The sequence below is a fragment of the Vanellus vanellus genome (genome assembly GCF_965231255.1).
Source record: "Vanellus vanellus genome assembly, chromosome: 7".
In the NCBI taxonomy this organism is placed as follows: domain Eukaryota; kingdom Metazoa; phylum Chordata; class Aves; order Charadriiformes; family Charadriidae; genus Vanellus; species Vanellus vanellus.
This window is the reverse complement of record NC_138912.1, coordinates 8,143,725-8,162,463: the sequence shown is the minus strand read 5'-3', so window position 1 is coordinate 8,162,463 and position 18,739 is coordinate 8,143,725.

Below are 18,739 nucleotides of genomic sequence, written 5' to 3'. Positions count from 1 at the left end.
ATCGCGCTGTTACTTCGGAGGGCTTGGCGGAAATTAGCGGTTCTCCCCTAATTAGCATACAGCCTCGTAGGAAATAGGCAAAGCAGCTCCGGCCGGACCGGATTCCCTGATAAACAGGATTCCCCCAGCCCCTGCTCCCGTATCCATCAGCCGTTCATCACCCCTCGGAGCTAATAGGGCAACTGATTTACTTCTCCAAAGAGTCCCGCTGCAAGGGGGACGCGGGAGTTTAGAGAACCTCCTGACCCCGAGCCGTAACCTCTCTCCTCGCCATCCCTTCTCCTGGTGGGACACTCGCCCAGCCGGGGAAGCCCAGGCCGTGGTCCACGCTTGAAAGCGAAAGGGCCATTAATCACCTTCCCTCGCTTGCCTTTAATTGGCCTTTTGCAATTAGCGCCTGTTGCAGGGAAGGCGACCCGTCGGCGGTGAGGGAACCCCGCCGGTAGCCCCCTCGGTCCCCTCTTCCCCAAGAGTGGGGGAGGGGGGTCGTTGCCGCCCCAGCTCCGTGGGTTCCCCCCGCGGGGAAGGCGACCGCTCCCCGCCGGGGCTCAGCCCACCTCGCAGGTGGCTTCCCCGGCCCGGCAGCAGGCAAAGCGGGCTCTGCCGCCTCCTCCTCCTCCTCCTCCTCCTCCCCGCCGCCGTGGGGCCGCTCGGCCCTGCTGCCTCGGGAGCCCCTTCTCCCCCGCACGGCCCGGCCGGAGCCCTGGATGCTGCGGGGGCTCTGGGCGAGCATTTATAGACCCGCTCTCCATCGCCCACGGCTGGACCTGACGTCAAGAAGAACTTGATCTCGCCCGCTTTGCTCCTGCTTCTGAAACTGATCCTTGAAATGAGAGAACAGACTCTACACAATTCCCATGGCCTTGACATAAGGTACAGCGATAAATATACACCACTAATGAGCAATTACCATATAATCACCTTCCAATTAGCTCGCATAATGATGAATTAAACATTCTAGCCTGCTGGATTAGGTTTCTTACTTTGTATATTATTTACGAAGGCTAGCTTCTGCCGAGCACCAAATATCAAATTAGATAGGGAATTTTCAGTTGGGGGTAATTACGCATTCAGTGCATGCCCGGAGTTTTTGTCACCAGCTAACTAAAGTGTGTTGGAAGGTAGTGTCCATCCTTTGCTGTCCTTCTTTTTTGATGTCTTAAAACAAAGTCCACGCTTTTCCACCAGTGCTCTGCACGTCGCCTCCTCCATATTAATCCTTCTTCCTTCCCTAAAGCTGGACAGACAGAAAAACTGACCGATTTTTTCTTTCTTTTTTTTTTTTTTTTTTTTTCCGGGACAGTTAAATAATGAGGCGGAGGTAGGAGCAGGGGAAAGCAAAGGAGCTCTCAGGGTGCACAGTCCTCTGGCTTATGGTGGCACCATCCCTGGGAGATGGGAAGAAACCCTGCCGGTTGTCCCGGACAGGTAGAAACGCCCTGGTCCTCCGCTGGGGGTGGTGGGAACCGGCCGGGCAGAGGCGGGAACATCCCCCCCCCCCGCAATCTCCCCCCCTCCCCGCGATGCTCTCCACACAGATCCAATGACACCCTCCCTCGGGTGCCTGTTTCCTTTGCCATTCTGGGAAGGGTGCTCCAAAAAAAACCCACCCCAAACCATCGAGTTTCGGCTGAGCATGGTCCGGGGCGGGGGGAAGGACTTGGAGGCTGGGTGCCGATTCCCCGTGGAAGGGAAGGAGAGGGGAAGCAGCGGCCCCGTAAGAGGCTGGATGCTCCGTCAGAGAAGGAGGAGAAGGGCTGGCAGAGGGAGGTCAGGCTCCCGGGCGGTCCCAGCTCCAGCGGGGGATGGAGGGATGGCGGCTCCGGGCGGGGAGAGGGGCTCGCAGCCGTCCTGTGCAAGTAGGAACCCGGCTCGGAGCTGCCTGGCTTTTGTTGGTTTAAACTGGACCCTTAATGTTTTCTTAATTAACCGTTTGAGTGTGAGTAAACTTCCGCGAGGCGTTTACAACCTGGCCATAAATTGGGAGCGGAGGATTTCCCTCCCTCCTGCGTTGCCTGCAAACATTCGGTGGGGATTCGAAGGGGAGCAGAGAGCCGCCCCGCAGCCCCACCAGGAAACCACGGTCTCAGCCAGCTTCTTGCTCGGGATTACCTGGAAAGGAGAGGACAAACTGGTGGCTCCCTCTTTCCCAGCTCCGCTCTCTCCGGCCTGACACACGGATCTCTGGAAAGTGTCAGAGATTCCCAGGCAGGAAAGGCACAGCCCGAGAGCAGGGATGTTCGGTTTCACCGGCTTTATTATTTTTTTTCCTTATATATTTTTTAATTTATTTAAAAAGTTTTTTTTTTTTTTTTTTAAAAAGAAAGCAGGATGCATCCAAAATAATTTCAGTCCTCGAGTGAAAGTGTTGCCTGACTGCGTGTTGGTGACCTGGCCTCAAACAAACTCAGATAAGATGTGGAAACTCATCTGTCAAGTTCCGAACGTCTGGAAGCGGCAGCTGATCCAAGCCTCTACGTAGCAAGAAGTTGCTGAATTTCCCGTGTTTTTGTGGGTTTCACTCGTAGCTTTATCAGTATTTGAGCAACCTTTTTGTGGTTTTGCTGTGTTCACAGAAAGCGCTAAGTCCTGACTTTCTCCATAAGGCCGGAGAATACAGCCACGGCTGTTACTTTATCTTTAGATCAGCAAGTTGGTATCAGAGGCAGGGAAGAAAGTGCATTCTTGTGGGTTGTGAGAGTGAGATATTCCCAGATAAACTCTTCTGTGATCTCATTTATAATCCACACGATCACGGCTATTTCATTCGGCATATGTATGTCGAAAGGAGACGGTTTCTGTGATGGGATGTTTAGGATCCAAATGTGATTATACATCGTTTTGCAGAGAGTTATCTCTTGTGTCACCCTCCCTGTCCCGGCAAACACGTCGCCTTTTTGAAGCGGTCTGTAAGCTCCGAACCGTACCTGCTTCCCCGTGTGCTGCCAAATGTCACTGCTCGGAATCATGAAAAGGGGACGAAAGAGGAAGACGAGATTTGGAAGAGTAACGGCTGTTCAAATAAAACGTGAGAAGGTATTTTCAGAAGAACAACGTTATTTTATTTTAATTCCCGGGGAATGCAAAATAATAGGAAGCCAGATCCTCTCTAAAGCGCTGACTAGAATCTGTAAGGAAGAAAGAGAGAAAAAGAAAGAGAAAAAGAAATAAAGAGCGAAAGAACGAGAAAGAGACAGATAAGGGGAAAAGAGATAAAAGAGAGACGGAGAAAGAAAGAAGGAAAGGAAGATTGAAGGAAGGAAGAAAGGAAGGAAGGAAGAATGGAAGAAGAGAGAAATAAAACAAAGAAAAAAGAAGAAAAGGAAGAGAAAGAAAGAAGAAGGAAGGGAGGAAGCGAGGGAGGGAAATGTCATGTGTGGAAGGAGAAGCCAAGGTCGCAATGTGGGACTGAATGAAAGTGTCGCAGAGAGATTGTCAAAGGGAGTATGGGGAAGGGTCGTGAGTTCAGCGCCGGACCGTCTGGGAAATTCACGGCAATTTGCCTTTGGGAGAGTCAAGGGCTTTCGGAAATCCGCTTTCTTTCCACCATTGTGGCAAAGTCCTGAGGGGCTGGGGTCGGGCGGTTCTGTAATCTTTCCCTGACAAATCAAGAAGACCCCCAAAGAGTTCGGCAAAGCGGCAAGCCCCGGTTCTGCCTGTGCAGCGCCGTGCACCGGCGGTCAGGGCGGCCCCGCGGCGGGGGGGGCCTCTTTCCTCTCCCCGGTGGGTGTTTCTCTTGTCCAGGAGCCCGATCTTGGGCTCGGGAGGACAGATAGAGTGGCGAGGAACTACTCGGGGTGGGCAGCCGTTGTCCCCTCCGTGGCGGGGACCACCCTCCCGCTGCCACCCCGCGCATTGCCATAGAAACCGCTGCAGCTGCAGATCAAAGTTTCCCGGCGGCTCAGCCCCGGGTGTCCCGCCGGGGACCCGCCAGCCACCCCCGGAGCCCAGAAGCTGCCGGGAGAGGGGCGCAGCCCCCCGAAACGACCCTCGACCGTCGGTGGGCAGAAGAGCAGCTTGGGGGCAGCTCTGCCGGGAAAAGCCTTTCTGGTGCCTTTTCTGCCCCGGGCACGGGGGTAAGAGATGGGCAGAGGGTGGCCCTGAGCTGGGCGGCAGCAAACGGGGGAGGGACATCGGTCGCCAACCCTTTCTCGCCCCCCCCCCCCCCCCCTTGCTGGGGGGACAGCGAGGAAAGGATGGAGATGCGCGGCGGCAGGACGCGGGGCCGGCAGATGCCGGAGCAGAGATGGTCCTTCTCCTCGGCCGCTGCCCTCCTCTGCCCTCCCGGGAGCTTCACCCATCCCAGCCGTCGGCTCCCGCACCTCCCCGGCGTCCCTGTCCCTGCGCCCGGCCCCGCGGATGAGCCCAGCGCTGCGGGACCTGCAGCCCCCGCCCGCGGGACGGGGCCGCTTCGTCTTTTTCGGGTATAAGGGTAAAACTCGAGCAGTCTCCCCGCTCGTCCCCGGGACTTAAATGAAAAAGGAGTAGAAGGCAACGTTTACACCAGTTTAATTAAGGAGGGCTCTTGTACCTTCGGGGGGATCGCATCATTTCACATGAAATATTCATACAGGAGGTTTCCCGAGCTGCTTCGTTTAACCATTCCTGCTGCCAAAGAAGGGCTCTCTGTCTTTATACATGTATGTAATTTGATTTTAGTGTTCCCGCTTTTCCACCTGCACATGTCCAGAAGGTAAGTCCCCGTGAGGAAGGACAAGGAAACGTTGCCCATCCCGGCCGGGACCCGGCCACCCTCCCGGCTCCTGCCCGGCCGGGGATGCGCCGGTGCGGGGGGACCGGGACCCGGCCGCCTCTCCCGGCCCCCCCGCGGCCGGCCTGCACCTGGGGACATGCGTGGGCCGGGCCGGAGGCGTAGGGAGTCCGCCCCGTTACCCCGTCCCGGTGGAGGCCGACGCCCTCCGCACCTGCGGAACCCTCCGCAGCCTCCCGCGGAAGGTGAAGGGGGCGGCGGGGTGCGCACTTCCCTCGCTCAGCCCCTCCAGCCGTGCCTTCGGCTTCTTTCTCTCCCCCGCTCCCCCACCGAGCTGTTTCGCATTCAGCTGGGTGAATTACTGGCAATTATATATTCTTATTAAAAAAAAAAAAAGGCAGAAAACAAAACACACAGGAGGAAAAGAATGTGGCGTCGACTAATTTAAACCAGTTCAAGTGGAAGGGCTGTCAATTCTTTAAGTAAATGATGCTGTGTTGATTCAGATGTTTCTCGCCGTAATTGCTGTCTGAGGGGGAACGGCAGAGGCTCAAACCCAGCGACTCGCAGCCGGGGCGGGAGGGAGGCCCCGGGCCGGTGCCGCTGTCCCCGGGCGGGCTCGGCCCCGCCACCCCCCGGCTGAGCAGGCTGCACGGCCGGAGGGCTTCACATCCCCCGGTTAGCAGTCTTTGGCGGGCTCCTGGTCACGCTGTCTGGATGGGGAAGAAGCTAAAAGGCAGGGGAAAGGATATTTCCCCCTGAAATGATAAGCCCCGCTCCCTTCCCCCTGGATGTACCCAGGCGGACTTATCTATCAATCACGCTTTTTATTGGGTGTCACCAGCTGGGGTGTTGGGAGAGAAGTGCATGTTAAATGATGCCATTAGACTGTAGTGCAACAAGCAGAGACGAGGTAATTGGCAGCAATTCTCAGACCCAGTCCGGTGACCTGTTAATCTGTTGCCACCAGCACTCAGCCAGGGGAGAAAAAAAAAAAAAAAAGCTGCAGAATGGAGAAAAAGTCTTTGACTCTTTGACTTATCTCACACCCGGTCGGCTTGTTAATGTTCAACTCGTCAAAAAAGAAGGGTTTCTGGGGGAACCCTGTTTCCGTTCAATCAGAGCATTCCTCTATTTGCTGAGTGTAATATATTGTCTGCGGTTTAATTTGTTCTCCCAGTTCTTTGGTTCTTTTTTCTTCCCTTCCTTTATTTGGATCACATAAGGTTTGACACAAGACTGTTGGAAGGACAACCCAGAGGGTCTCTGCAGAGCAGCTCTGCCTTTGCGCTTCCCGGCCAGAAAGTGGCTGTGGGATCGGAAAGTTTGGGAGGTACACGCAGGCTTTCACCCCTCCAGAAACTTGGCTCATATAACTCTCCCTCCTTCATTCATAATAAAGTGTGGAAGGAGTTGCTGTCCCGCTCCTGCAGGCGGGACTGTTTGGGTGGAAGGCTTTGTACAACCCTTGGATCCTGGACCAAACATCCACAGTGGCTGGAGATGTGAAAAAGAAACTTAAGCAGGCTGAAAGCAATTGTTTAAAAACAATTCCTTCCCAAGGTTACTTTGCGTCTGAAAGAAGAGATAGGCTCATGGGTAGCTTAAAGGAAAACAGATTTTTAACAGGTGGCTTGGAATCAGCGGCGTTTTGAAGAGCTCGGGGTAGAAACCACGACTCCCCCCTGAATTAAAAATGTTTTACAGAAAGCGGCAATCAGATGGGACCCACAGAACTACCAGCATGATGTATTTTTTCCACACTAAGCAGGGGACATAAAGTGTGTTTGAGCTTGCTTTATTTTATTGCAGCTTTCCAGCCTTTCCTTGATTATTATTTTTTTTAAAACTGAAAGGATTATCAGACCTCCCTAAAAAATGATCTTGCGATCTCACCACAAATATAGGGCCCAGGCTAGAGGCCCTTACTCAACAGAAACAGTCACCACTTCTGAGACGGCTGCTGGGTCACACGCGAGGAGATTCAGGGTATTTTCTGTTATTCATAAGTATTTCAAGCAGGTAAGTTTAAGACTTTTTGGTTGCTGACGAGCTATTCTCTCTCCCTCTCACACATGCACACAGACAAGAGCTACTTAGAACACACTTGGATTCGAGTCCAAATCAATGAATAAATTACACAGATGGGTTTCATTGCTTCTATATTTGCTACATATAACAAATCAGCAAAAATGTTCAGCTCATTAGTAGGGACAATACAATGTTGGAGAGGTCAAATGCAAGAATGAAAGAAGTGTTCATTTTTTCCTGTAATGTGACTGATGGCTGGCTGAACAACTGTGGTTTTTACCAGACCTTTCCCTTAATATGACATACTTCTGCAAATCTTGTGAGAAAGCCCCAAACATTAGTACATGACAGAATTAAAAATAACTCCCTTAAAAAGGCTAAATTATACGTTTTGGAAAGTTCCAGCTATGTGCATCTCATGACACTATTTTAATGCTGAAGAACTGTCTTTTTTTTGCAAGAAATAACTGCAATCCAGTAGCAGTTAAACCATTCCAGTGGGTATATATAGCATATTTGGGCTATACATTAAGGACCAGTACATGCTCTAAAATAGATGTTTTACATTTTATCTTACAAATGAAGATCAGTAAATTGTGAAAGAGCTGTGCACATATTTGTAGCCCTTGTTCCACATTGGCACGTTTTCTTAGTTTTTTCAGTGATACAAGAGATCTGTCTTTTTCTGCCTATCCATTGTCACCGCAGAGTTATTAATTCAAGATAAGATTGCTCTTCTGAATGGAGCCATCAGGTCAAACGTTGGAAACATTTCCACTTCTGGCCCAGGGATGAGGAATGATCGAAAGACAGCGAGTCAGCTTTGCCTGGAAAAGGATGCAGAAATTTCTGCAAAGCCTTTTAGCTGTCGTGCTGAGACTGGTGGAAGAAGTCGCCTTGTTTGATTTTTCAATAAACAGGACTTACGCATTGTGATAAATGAGGCTGCCTTGTGTCACGACTGGTGTCAGATGCCTTTACATTCACTGCCGGGATGCCATGCAGGTGACCTTGTAGTGAGAACCCTTTCAGCTAAGGGCACAGCAGGCATGTCACCGGTGAGTTTAAGGTGCTCAGGGTACAAGTATGTCCTCCTGATTCTACATCCCTACGGCTATTTGAGTCTGGATCGCTTTATTTTTGTGCTGCTGACTGATACAGACTCTGTGATCCATACATGGCCCAGAAAATCTTCTGTATACCACAAAGACCGTTACCAATTATGCATCTCTTGGACCATTTCCATTTAAGGAGAACCTCTTCTAGAGATACTGATCCACTGCTGATCTGTACAGACAGCAATTTACCCATGTGAAGGTTGGAGTGGCTCCTTCGTTTCTCTGTACGTGACCATTCCCAAAGCTTTCCACCATCTCAGGGACACACGCTCACTCACGTGCATTGCTTTTGCAGAACACAGAGACTGATATTAAACTCATTTCCTCAGCACATGCAAAACTCCTGTCAGAACCTGACATTTCTGATCTTTTCCTTACTTAAACTCTATTTAGCATCTAAGTGAGATGTAGATAGCAAGTGGAGAGGTTGGAACTAAAATGACCTTTCTTCCCATGAGTAACAACTGCACGTAATGGGAAAGGCAAAGGTTTTCCTTAGGAACCTGAGTCACAGCCCACTCCGGAAAACATGGAAATATTTTACCAGGTTCTGGATCAACCCAGAGTATTGCAAGGAGGAGAACATGAGCGCTGGCCCCCTCGTGTGCAGTGTGTTGTGATACAGATCTGAGTGGCAGCTGAAGTCCCCACGGCAGCACCGAGCCCTGCTGGGGGTGATGCACTCGGGGGCTGCTACTGAGCTGGCCAAATCCCCAACTGCCAGCCTCAGTCTGGTTGGGAAATTTGGTTTACACCAGCTGAAAAATTGGCCCCAGGGCATAAAAACGGGGAATATGGGCTTCAGAGTCAGAATACCTCTTAATGAAAAGAGCCCCTTTAGCCTCTGAGAAGAGGGGACCAAGTCGAGCACCCTGCTAAGGCTTGCCCTCCGGTACCCTCTGGCAGAGAGCGTTGCTCTCTCGTTCAGGTAAGATAAGTCGCGGAGATGAGTATCGGCTCACAGGTATTTTCAGGCTAATTTGGCAAACCAGAAAGACAAATCCTTTTGCTCTGTGTTCGTACAGCACCTGGCACAGCAAAGTCCTGGTCCATTCCTGGAGCTGCCAGGGACTTCCACAGTACAAATAACAAGTACATAATGCATCTGCTAGAGAGCTCACAAACCTTTCATGTTATTTATGTACCAATCTGAACAGCGTGGGCCAGATTTTGATCGTAGTTATTCTGGAGTAAATGAGATACGGGTTTGGCCTTACATCCATAAGATCTATAGTCAATCAGTGTTTCTAATGTGCTCATCATGGAAATATCTTGGCATTGTGCGGCTGGCCCACTTCAGTGTGACTAGAATAGCAAAGCATTATATTAAGCAAACAGAACGGTTTGATTTATAGATTTGTGGTAAGAATAGTTCAGTTTTCCAGGGTGTTCAATTTAATTAACATTCTCCAGGGAAAAAACTGCTATTGTTTCCCTAACCGCATGCCTTCCAATACAAAATAAACTCTTGCTGGTGTGTATGTGCTGCTTAATTATCCTAAATTGTTCCTTTTGAAAGTTGTCTATTGACCTGCTTCTACACTTCACAAGTGGAGCATATCCCATTCACTCAGGAGTGTGTATCTACCTGCACTTAGCAAGAAAGAGATACCAGATGAATTTTAACACTGCTAAAACAAGAATATAACCTGCTGCATGCAGCGTTCCTAAGTGGTATGTGTGAATAAGGCTGCAAGGAGAATTTATAAAGCCAAGTAAATTGCAACAGTACCTGTAAGTCCTAATTCCAGCCACTGTTAGACGTTTGCAGATGTCTGGGGACAATGCTACAGCAAGGGGCTGTGCCTGAATGCTACTGGAGTTCAAAGCACAAGAGTAGGGGACAGTCCATCTGTTTGGCCCACCAGAGACCAAATCCTGCCACCAATATTCCATATTCCTAGCTGCTCCATGCTTTTGGTGTGCTGGTTCTGAGAGGAGTGAGCTGCAGTAAGAGCAGGTCCCAGGCACTGGGGTCACCCCTTGCTCACGGGGCTGTGTAAACCACCCCGCCTTGCGCACCAACGCGGTGGCTGACCCGCCGTCGCCATCTTCCAGGCGCTCCAGTCACTTTTCAAGAGCGCCGGGACTCAGAAGAAGGAGATGGTGGAGCTGCCTTGACTCCATTTATTCCAGCACTTAAGTGGAAACAGAACTGGGCCCAGTGAGCATTGCAGTGTGGGATGACAGGAGGGCGAGTTTTCGTGTAGTTGAGTCAGTAGTGAGAGCTGGCTGTAGCCGGCTCTGACTGAACACAATAAACAATTCCACTTGCAACATACTGTACTGTTTAAGGGCTCATAGATGCCAGTGGGAGTTTTGCCTGAATAGCAGGCAAATAACAGGTCCTTATTCTCTATCATGTCTCATGAAATATCCCAGCCCCACATGTGTTGCAGAGGCAGATAATGAAGCGGCGGCGATAAGAGGGAGTCGGGGAGGCGAGCGGTGCGGCGGGGCAGTGCTGCTGCCTCCCCACCGCTGGAGCGCCCGTCTCCCTCCCGCTGGCGGGTTCCCATCCGTGCTGGAGCCGTCTGGAAGATGCTCTACGGACGGCATTGCGTGGGCCAGTGAAACTACAGGGAACTGCGCAATTAGGCCCTAGAAACTATGGATTAACTCTGTAAAGGAGATGACATGATTGCAACGATTCCCTTTAGATTTAACATCTATTAATCTCTGCCACTGTCTCTCCATTAGTTTTGTTTTCCGATGACACCATCCCATTTTTTTTTCTCCTTTTGTGTATAAAAAGGAACCGAAATTTTAGGGAAAGATTAGAAATACTTTGCTGCGCAATGTGCAACCAATTTGTTGAATGGTCTCAGAAGACAAGCTGTGTTGCTCTCCTCCTGCAGTACCGTTGATTCAAACATAAAGCAACAGGTTAAAATATATTCATATGCTCATTCATAAGATATTAAAAAATAAAACTTGTCAAAACAAGCGGCAGATTTCTTCCTAATATTATTGTATAGAGTTTTCATAAATGTGGAGGCAGCTTTTCTGAGAAGCATGTTTTAAACACATCTAAATTATATTAAGAGTCAAGGCCCAATTTGGTAACAAGCTGTGAGACATCAAGGGTTCTTTTAATGAAGGATTCACGCTGGAAAAATGTATGTCACAAGACATATGAATAGATGCCTCCATGATTACTAACCCTTTGCTGCCCGTGCATTGATTTATGGTGAAATGCACATCCACAGAGAGGGATTCAGATGAAGTCCTTGACTCCAAATAGCCATTTGAGTCTCTTCGCTCGTACACAGCGCTCCAAAACAAAGCAGCATCAGCGAAGATGCCTGAGGTTTGATTTGAATTTTGCTCTAGTTGACTGATACTATTTATACCCTGGGCTAATCAGAACCAGGGCTGTTTCATCATACTAAATGTCAGGAAAAATATATCATGTGCATCAAGGGAGAAATCTTGGCCCCACTGAAGTCAATGGCAAAACTCCCATTGATTTCATTGGGGCCAGGATTTCACCCTGAATAAAAACTCATGTTTTATACACAGTTTAAATGGCAATGAGTTTATCTGTGAGTGTTTTTAAGAATTGTTTTTGGAGAAAAATGTATTACTGAAGTGCAATTACATATTTATTTAGCCTTTACAGAGCAACTGATGTTTTCACGAGCAGTGCAAAGGCATTTAAGTGGAGTACCTCAAGGCTGAATTTGTGTGATTTGTATGATTGGGCAACTACTAGAAGACGTAACTGAATGTGATTCAATGTCTTCAAACACAATTTCACTAATAAGCCCCTGGGTTTGCATCTGGATGATCCAAATGTGAATACTTTTCCTTCTGGATGACGTAATAGCTCACCAGGACTCCAGTGCAACGGATGTAACATATTTGGTTTGACGAGCCTGTTGGACACGAGAAGGAGCTTGCAGTTGTCTCTCTGTCTTGCTCTCACGTTAATTGAACACAGCCCCATGGCCTATGAAGCCCCAAGCCCTACGCTGGGCTTGAGCAGCCATGGAGAAGACCTTCTGTCTTTGGTACTGTCCTCAGCGCAGGAGGCGGACAGAGTGTCACTGAGGGATTGGAGCATCATCAGAAAGGTTTGGGGAAGCCCTCAGCTTCAGCCTTATTCTTCTTTTAAATCAAAGGATTCTTGTCTTTCCTTGTTAGCATAGTAAATGAGCGAAGTGTTAGGTTTTGTAAGCATCCATATTTGTAAAAGTCACATTCTGCTGAGACAATTCGCAAGCAGAAAAATAGGCTTGTTTTCACTGGCTAATTAGTTCATGGTGCATATTTCTTCAGCTGTGTACTTCATACTTTGAAAAGTACCACGGGATCGAGAAACTAGCTTTGCATTTCAGTGAAAAGAAAAGGCAGTGGAAAAAAAACAACCCTACGTGCACAACATTCAGTGTTTGGAAAGCACCGCCCTTAAAAACTCTTTGAAAAGATATGTTGCAGTCAACGAATCTCACTTCTTTTAACCAAACCCATAAATCTGGTGTATGAAATGTTCCCTCATTTTGACCGGATCTATTCAAGCTGATTAATTTTTCACAATTTTGTCTGAAAACCACATTGTGGCATCGCTTCAGCACTAACTGCCCGTCTTGCACAGACACCATCGGTTCCTGAAATACTTAGGTTTCCTGTGAGCGTAGAATGGGTCCCTTCCAAGTATTCACTCAGTCTGATCTTGTTTAAATTATGTGAATGGACAAAATTGTAGCCTTTGATGCTATGTTGCGAAAACATTTAATCTATTTTGTTTTTAGCTTTCCTTTGACTGGTACAAGAAACAAAGCATGGGAAAATAGGCAAATCATGACTTATGGGTGAGTGGCTAGTCACATTTGGAGCTAATTTGTTTTCCAAACATTTATACTTCCTAAGAAAGAGTTTCTCAAAAAGAATAGCTCCTGGAAGTGGGTACAGTACTGCTTAGAGAAGAGGAAAACATGACATTTGATGTAGTCACCTCGATTAAGTCCTTTCCAATTAGGTTTAACAAGACAGGGTTAGAGAACCATCCTAAAATATACCGAGGAGAGGAAGATATTAAAGAACAAAGAAGTCTCTGGTCTCAAAGGACCAGGGAAAAGAATTTGAAACCATCTTGACAAATCAGTATAACCACAGCTTGATGGAGAGGCAAAAACGGGCTAACTCTGGCTCTGAGGACCGGTGTTAAGATTAAAAAAGCAAACAACAAAAAAAAATCCTTTCATTTCTGGGCCACTAACTTGACTCCATCAACCAGTTAGTCATTATAATCTGATGGTTATTGAACATATGCTCTCTGGAACAAGCTGGTGGTCTCAATACCAGCTTTAGGAGATGTACGACAGCATTCAAATGAAACAACGAGTTTCTGCTTGGTATTATTGTCGGCCACCTCCATAGGAAGGCCAAAGGACTGATGGGGCAAGCAAACAACAACAGCAAAAAATCCCAACAATAGTTAATGCTATTTATTATTAAGTCGCAAGAGGAAATTATACAATTGTCTGAGGATGGCAGCAATTACGCAACCAAACGGGATTCCTGTAAAGCAGGGCTGAGATGCGGGATGCAAGCTGTGGTTGGATTAGGAAAACATCCGTGGCCACTGCTAGCTTGGCTAACAGAGCGGGCTCGATAGTTCAATACCAGGGTTGTCAGGCCTTTGGGGCTAAAAGCACCAGTTATTACTATTGCATGAACCAAAAGAGTCCTACTTTTGTAGCCAGGGGCTGCGGTGGCTCCCACCCTGCCCGGGGATGCACTGTGGGTTATGTCCTTCCTTCTGGTTGCTCCCGGCAGTTCAAATCCCTTTTGCGTGAAGATTCCTCCAGAGGATGACACGCCAGCTAGAAAAATGGTGTCTTCCCCAGGCAAAAGTATGAGTTGTGTTAAGGCTGAGCAAACGTTGTCTAGTGGGCAGGTCCTCTCCCCTGCCCTGCTGAGCTACTTTTGCACCAGGTCTGCCTTTGCTTTCCTGTCTTCTCTGGATGAGCAGAACCAAACCGTCACAAAGCCCATCGCTCCTAACTACCTCGTGATCGCTTCACTGATGTTTAAAAAGAGGATTGTCACCAAATCCGTGATAAGGGTTGGAACATAACACTTCATCATTCCTATGTTGGCCCTAAGGTGGTAATTTAAATGAGTTTTGTATTCTGTGCTGATTTGTGGTGGCTAAATTAACGTAATAAAACTTCCCAGGCCCTTTTCATGTTTATTATTGATAAAAACATTCAGTAAGAGAAATGTGAAAATCCATCTTTGTGAGCTTTAATACTTGATGGTGGCATCTGTTTTTCATTTAACAAGACGACTGAAATGAATGTAACTACAAAAAACTCAAAGAGCCAAATGTGTACATATCATTGCGCAAAAACAACGATTTCATCACTCACTGATAATCAGCCCTGATTTATTTGAACAGACTTCGAGGGTCTGACTTCACTTCTCACCCAGGGCTTGAGTTCAGCAGGAGTTTTCCTTAGGCAGGGTCTTCAAGATCTGACCCAGACATATCCATTTGCGACAACATCCACTGGAAAGGACTTTGTGCATTGTAGTAGCAGAGCGAATCAGAAGAATTTAAATTTCCTTTCAGTCACAGTCTTCTGTGCTTTGACATACCTCTAAGACATTTAATAAGTGAGTATGAATATCTTTCACACCGTCTTATGACAAATGTCCTGTTTATGGAATGACAACATTTATGGGTATGGAAAAACTACCTTTTATCATACATCATGTGTAAAGATCGCATAAAAGATTAAAGAATGAAGATATCTGAAAACGAGAGAGCGTGCAGTGCGTTGTTCAGCACCGCAGAAGTACAGCGTGCAAGAAAAGAGGGGAGTCTCTGGAGATTGGTTTGATTGTTAGAGTCGCTAAGAACACCTGATGCTGAAGCTGGCTGGACCAGTGGTTGCGGTCAGGAAGGATTTACAAGAGATGCCGCGCCTGCTGCGTACTGCACATGGCTGTGTGTGTGACTTCATCACTGACACGCAAATCGGACAGCACAAGTGTAAGGTAAATAATCTCTTTCTGTGCGTGGCGATGGAATATCTACAGATATATCAAGATCAAAGAGTTATCTCCCCAGATGCAGACGTTCCCAGAAAAAGAACAGGTGGAGCTCTGTTGTGCCAGATGGGGATTGGATTTGAAGCATGGGCAGGCAAAGGCAAGGCAAATATGACTGCTACCCCTTTCTCCCTGGCACAGCTATAGCTCGAGCTGAGTCTAGAGACTTTCCTTTTGCACTGATTTCCCCTTGCTCTCCTGCATCAGCACCTTTCCAGCATAAAACCACCTGAATGCCCAACGACATGGGCTGAACGCTTTGTTGGAACCATTTCTTGGTGTAATTTGCAAAAAATCATGCTGACTTTGAACTCATGAATAATGAGACAACTGTAATGGTGAAACCAAGACAAACTTCATGCCAAATTCATCAGTCAGGCAACGGCAGTAACATCACCTCTGAGTGCCACAGAGCTGTTCACCATCTCAAAACAGCCTGGGTCAATGACGAAGACATTTGGTTAGGCTGTGCCCCTCAGTGATTCCCCAGCTATTCCAGCAGCTTTTGCTCATGGTGTTTCTTTCCAGTTCTGCTTAACGTGCAAAAATCACAGCTGTATGACTGTGGAATGTAATAGGGCCAGATCCTTAGGAATTCTGGACCTGCAGCCTTCAATGAGCCTTGGGGGAGTTGTCCAGGCTCAGAAGACATCCATCAGGTCCTTATTCCAAACAAATCCTCCACCATCTGCCTCATTCCATACCCTCCGAAGCCAGTGGGAGTCCAACCAGATAATTCAATAGAAATTGGCCCAGGACTCACCTAAAAACGCACCTGTTTCTTACCGCATAAAGTGATAAGCTGCAAAGGTTTGTTTTTTAATTGGACACTTAATACCAGCTTTGGCAGGTGATTAAACTGTGATTTACTTCCAAGGGAGATAAGAAGTAAATTTCTAAGGAATTCTGGATAGGTGGTTAACAGCACAGTAATTATACAGAGACATTTTTGGAAGAACTGGGCAAGTTAAGGGAGACTCAGTCATAAATAAGGGAGTTATTTTTCTTCCTACACTCAGAAGACTCCACGAGATTAGAAAATGACAAAAAATTAGAGCAGCGTTTAAGTAGTTAGAAAATAAGAGATTCTGAATGGACATAAAAATTGCCTGACAAAGGTTTAATAAGGAGCCAACAAGGAAAGTATTTCCACTCCAGCTGAAATAGAAGTGGCCAGTGCTATCAGAACATCAATGTATACAAATCAAACAATGCAGTTTAACTATCTCCCATGGGTAAAATAAAGAGGCATGAAGTAGGGACTTGTCAGTCATTGAGACCTTTATTAATAACAACTGCAGTTTAAAGAGCGTGGGTTCTCGTACTTGCAAACAGGAAGCTGCAGCACTCCAATAAGAAAGCAAACATTTCATTGCCTGGAAAGCCAGGGTATATTTCAGAGGGTAAAAAAATAAATAAATTTTTTTGGGAAAAAAAAAAAAAAGTTAAACTAGATGACTGAAATGAGACCTGGGACGCTAATAAAGCATTTTTGCCTTTTGGATAAGAAAAATATAATATTCTCAAGTATTGTTTTAAAATTCTATAACAGGTATTGTGGTAAACATGCAATGGGGAAAGACAACAATGGTTCAGACTGGTCAAAGAATGGGTATCATCCGCCACGCTTGCCTGGCTTCACAAGTTTTTGGTATTTTGCAAGTACAAATTAATTTTTCAACTGTATGCTTCTGTTTGACTGAGGGAGATTATTTCAGGTGTTCTTATGTTGATGTCAACCATAGTCGTCTATGCAAAAGGCATTTTAAGTACTGGGGTTTGGATAACTCCGTGAAGGCAAGATGGGGACCAGAACTCTTTATCCTCAGCATCCATACATGGACTGCACGTACTGCTTTGGCATACATAACAGTGGCTGAACATGGCTACTGTTTTCGGCTAGACTATACCCACTGAACCTTCCTTCTCCTCTGGCTTGCTTGTGTTTCCACAAACCCAACAGGAAAGGGCTACTCTGATGGATGGTTCTGCTTCTGCCCCTTCAGCACTGTATCCCAGCTGAGAATGCAAGACGGCACTCTGCAGCCTGTCCTCTCAACCCACCTCTGGGGTGTGTGTGTGTTACACCGGAGCTCACAGGCAGTCTAGTGTCCCGTCAGCCTGTGACACCCTGGTCCCACTTCAAGCAATTCCTTTGTCACCTTGTGGTCTGATGGGCTTACCGGTAATTGGGTCATTTCTACTGTGTTTTTCACTATCCGTTGCTAACACAGGTGTTCACGGGGGCTGCAAAGACAGTCTCAGACACAACCCAAAGGGGTTTTGTACCTGTTTCCTGGTAGTCTAAATTAACAATTTTTCACATGAAAAATAAATATTTCTTCTTTGTCCTTTCCTTGGGAATACCGAGAAGAGCAGCACCCTGCATGTTTTGTGTAACTAGGTCAAAAGCTGTAGTAATTGTATAATAATGGCTTGGAAAGGCAGTATTTCAGGACAAGGTGTTTCAAGGCAACAACTTCAGTCGTAAGAATGACAATGGTATTTATTGCAGGAAATCCCTTGCAAGAAAAATATCTGCCTATTACAGACAGCAATAAAGTAAAAATTTTGCCTTAAGCATATTTCTTCCTAAGGCAGATCAGTAAATATCTGAGCTGCAGAAACATTAAAATACCTGTAACTAGTAAGAATTTACAGTTCTACAAAAACGTTGTCAACAATATGTATAGGTGCTTTAGAGATAAGTAGGTATTTACCAAAGATTTATGGATTACGGTGTTCTGCGACATCATAAAATGTGGGGAATCCGAGTGCACGACTGTTTCACTGGTCAGCAAAAGACTCTTCTTAGACTATTAGGCTGTGCCATACATCATTCCTAAGGTTATTTCCTTGAAAGGTCTTGGAAAAGGTGTTGTATATCACAAATAGCCTGTGACCTCAGAAGTCAGACTGGGAGCACCTTTTAGTCCATTAGCAGTGGAAGTTAATACCATTTGTTTTTTTCAAAACAAAGTAATTATCTTGAGGTTTGAAATACTTTTTCCAGATTGAAGCCATGACCTCAAGACTATGATAATGTTGGTGTTGGTAATCAGCCTTATTTCTGAGATTGATGATTCATCACGCACTCATTAGATGTGATTTTCTTGTGTGTTGGTATAACACATTAAAAGCAAATTGAGTCACATATACTCACTTAAAATGGTTTGAAGGGAAAATCAACCACACTCATTTATTGCTTTTATGCAATGTGCTTCTACTGTTCACTGATCTCGCTGAAGTCAGGATTTTACCTCTAAATTTCATAGCTATGCAACATACAGAGATATTAAATGGGACACACGAGGGACACTGGTCTTGTGGAGCCCATGCTAGCTGCTTTTATACATTTCATTGCCCTGAAAGCACATTAGACTCAATGGTCCAAGATCAGAAAGGCCATAAATAGCAGTGGAAATTATATAGATTAAGTGCAGTAAGGTAATCGGGACCCCTGTCTCTGGAGGCGATTTACCCATTTGTTAAATTCTGCTTTGTTCCCCCCTGCTTCCTCTCCTTTTCCTGTCTCCTTCCCAAAGGACCTGGCCTGGCCGGACCTGTCATCTTGCAAAGCTTGAGTGGAAATTGGGATGTGGATCTCCTGGTGGAACCAAAACCAGGACAGATTGCCTGGGAGTCTTGCCCTAGGTGGGATGATGGGACAGGGAAGATCAAAAGGGGATGGGAGAGGACGTTACTGGAGAGACCGATCTCAGTGGAGATTTTGGTGTGGTTTCTCTCTTCTTTTCATGGAAAAGGACATCGGGAGCAAAAGAAATGTCTTTATTGCTGGAAAACATCCGAAAAATGA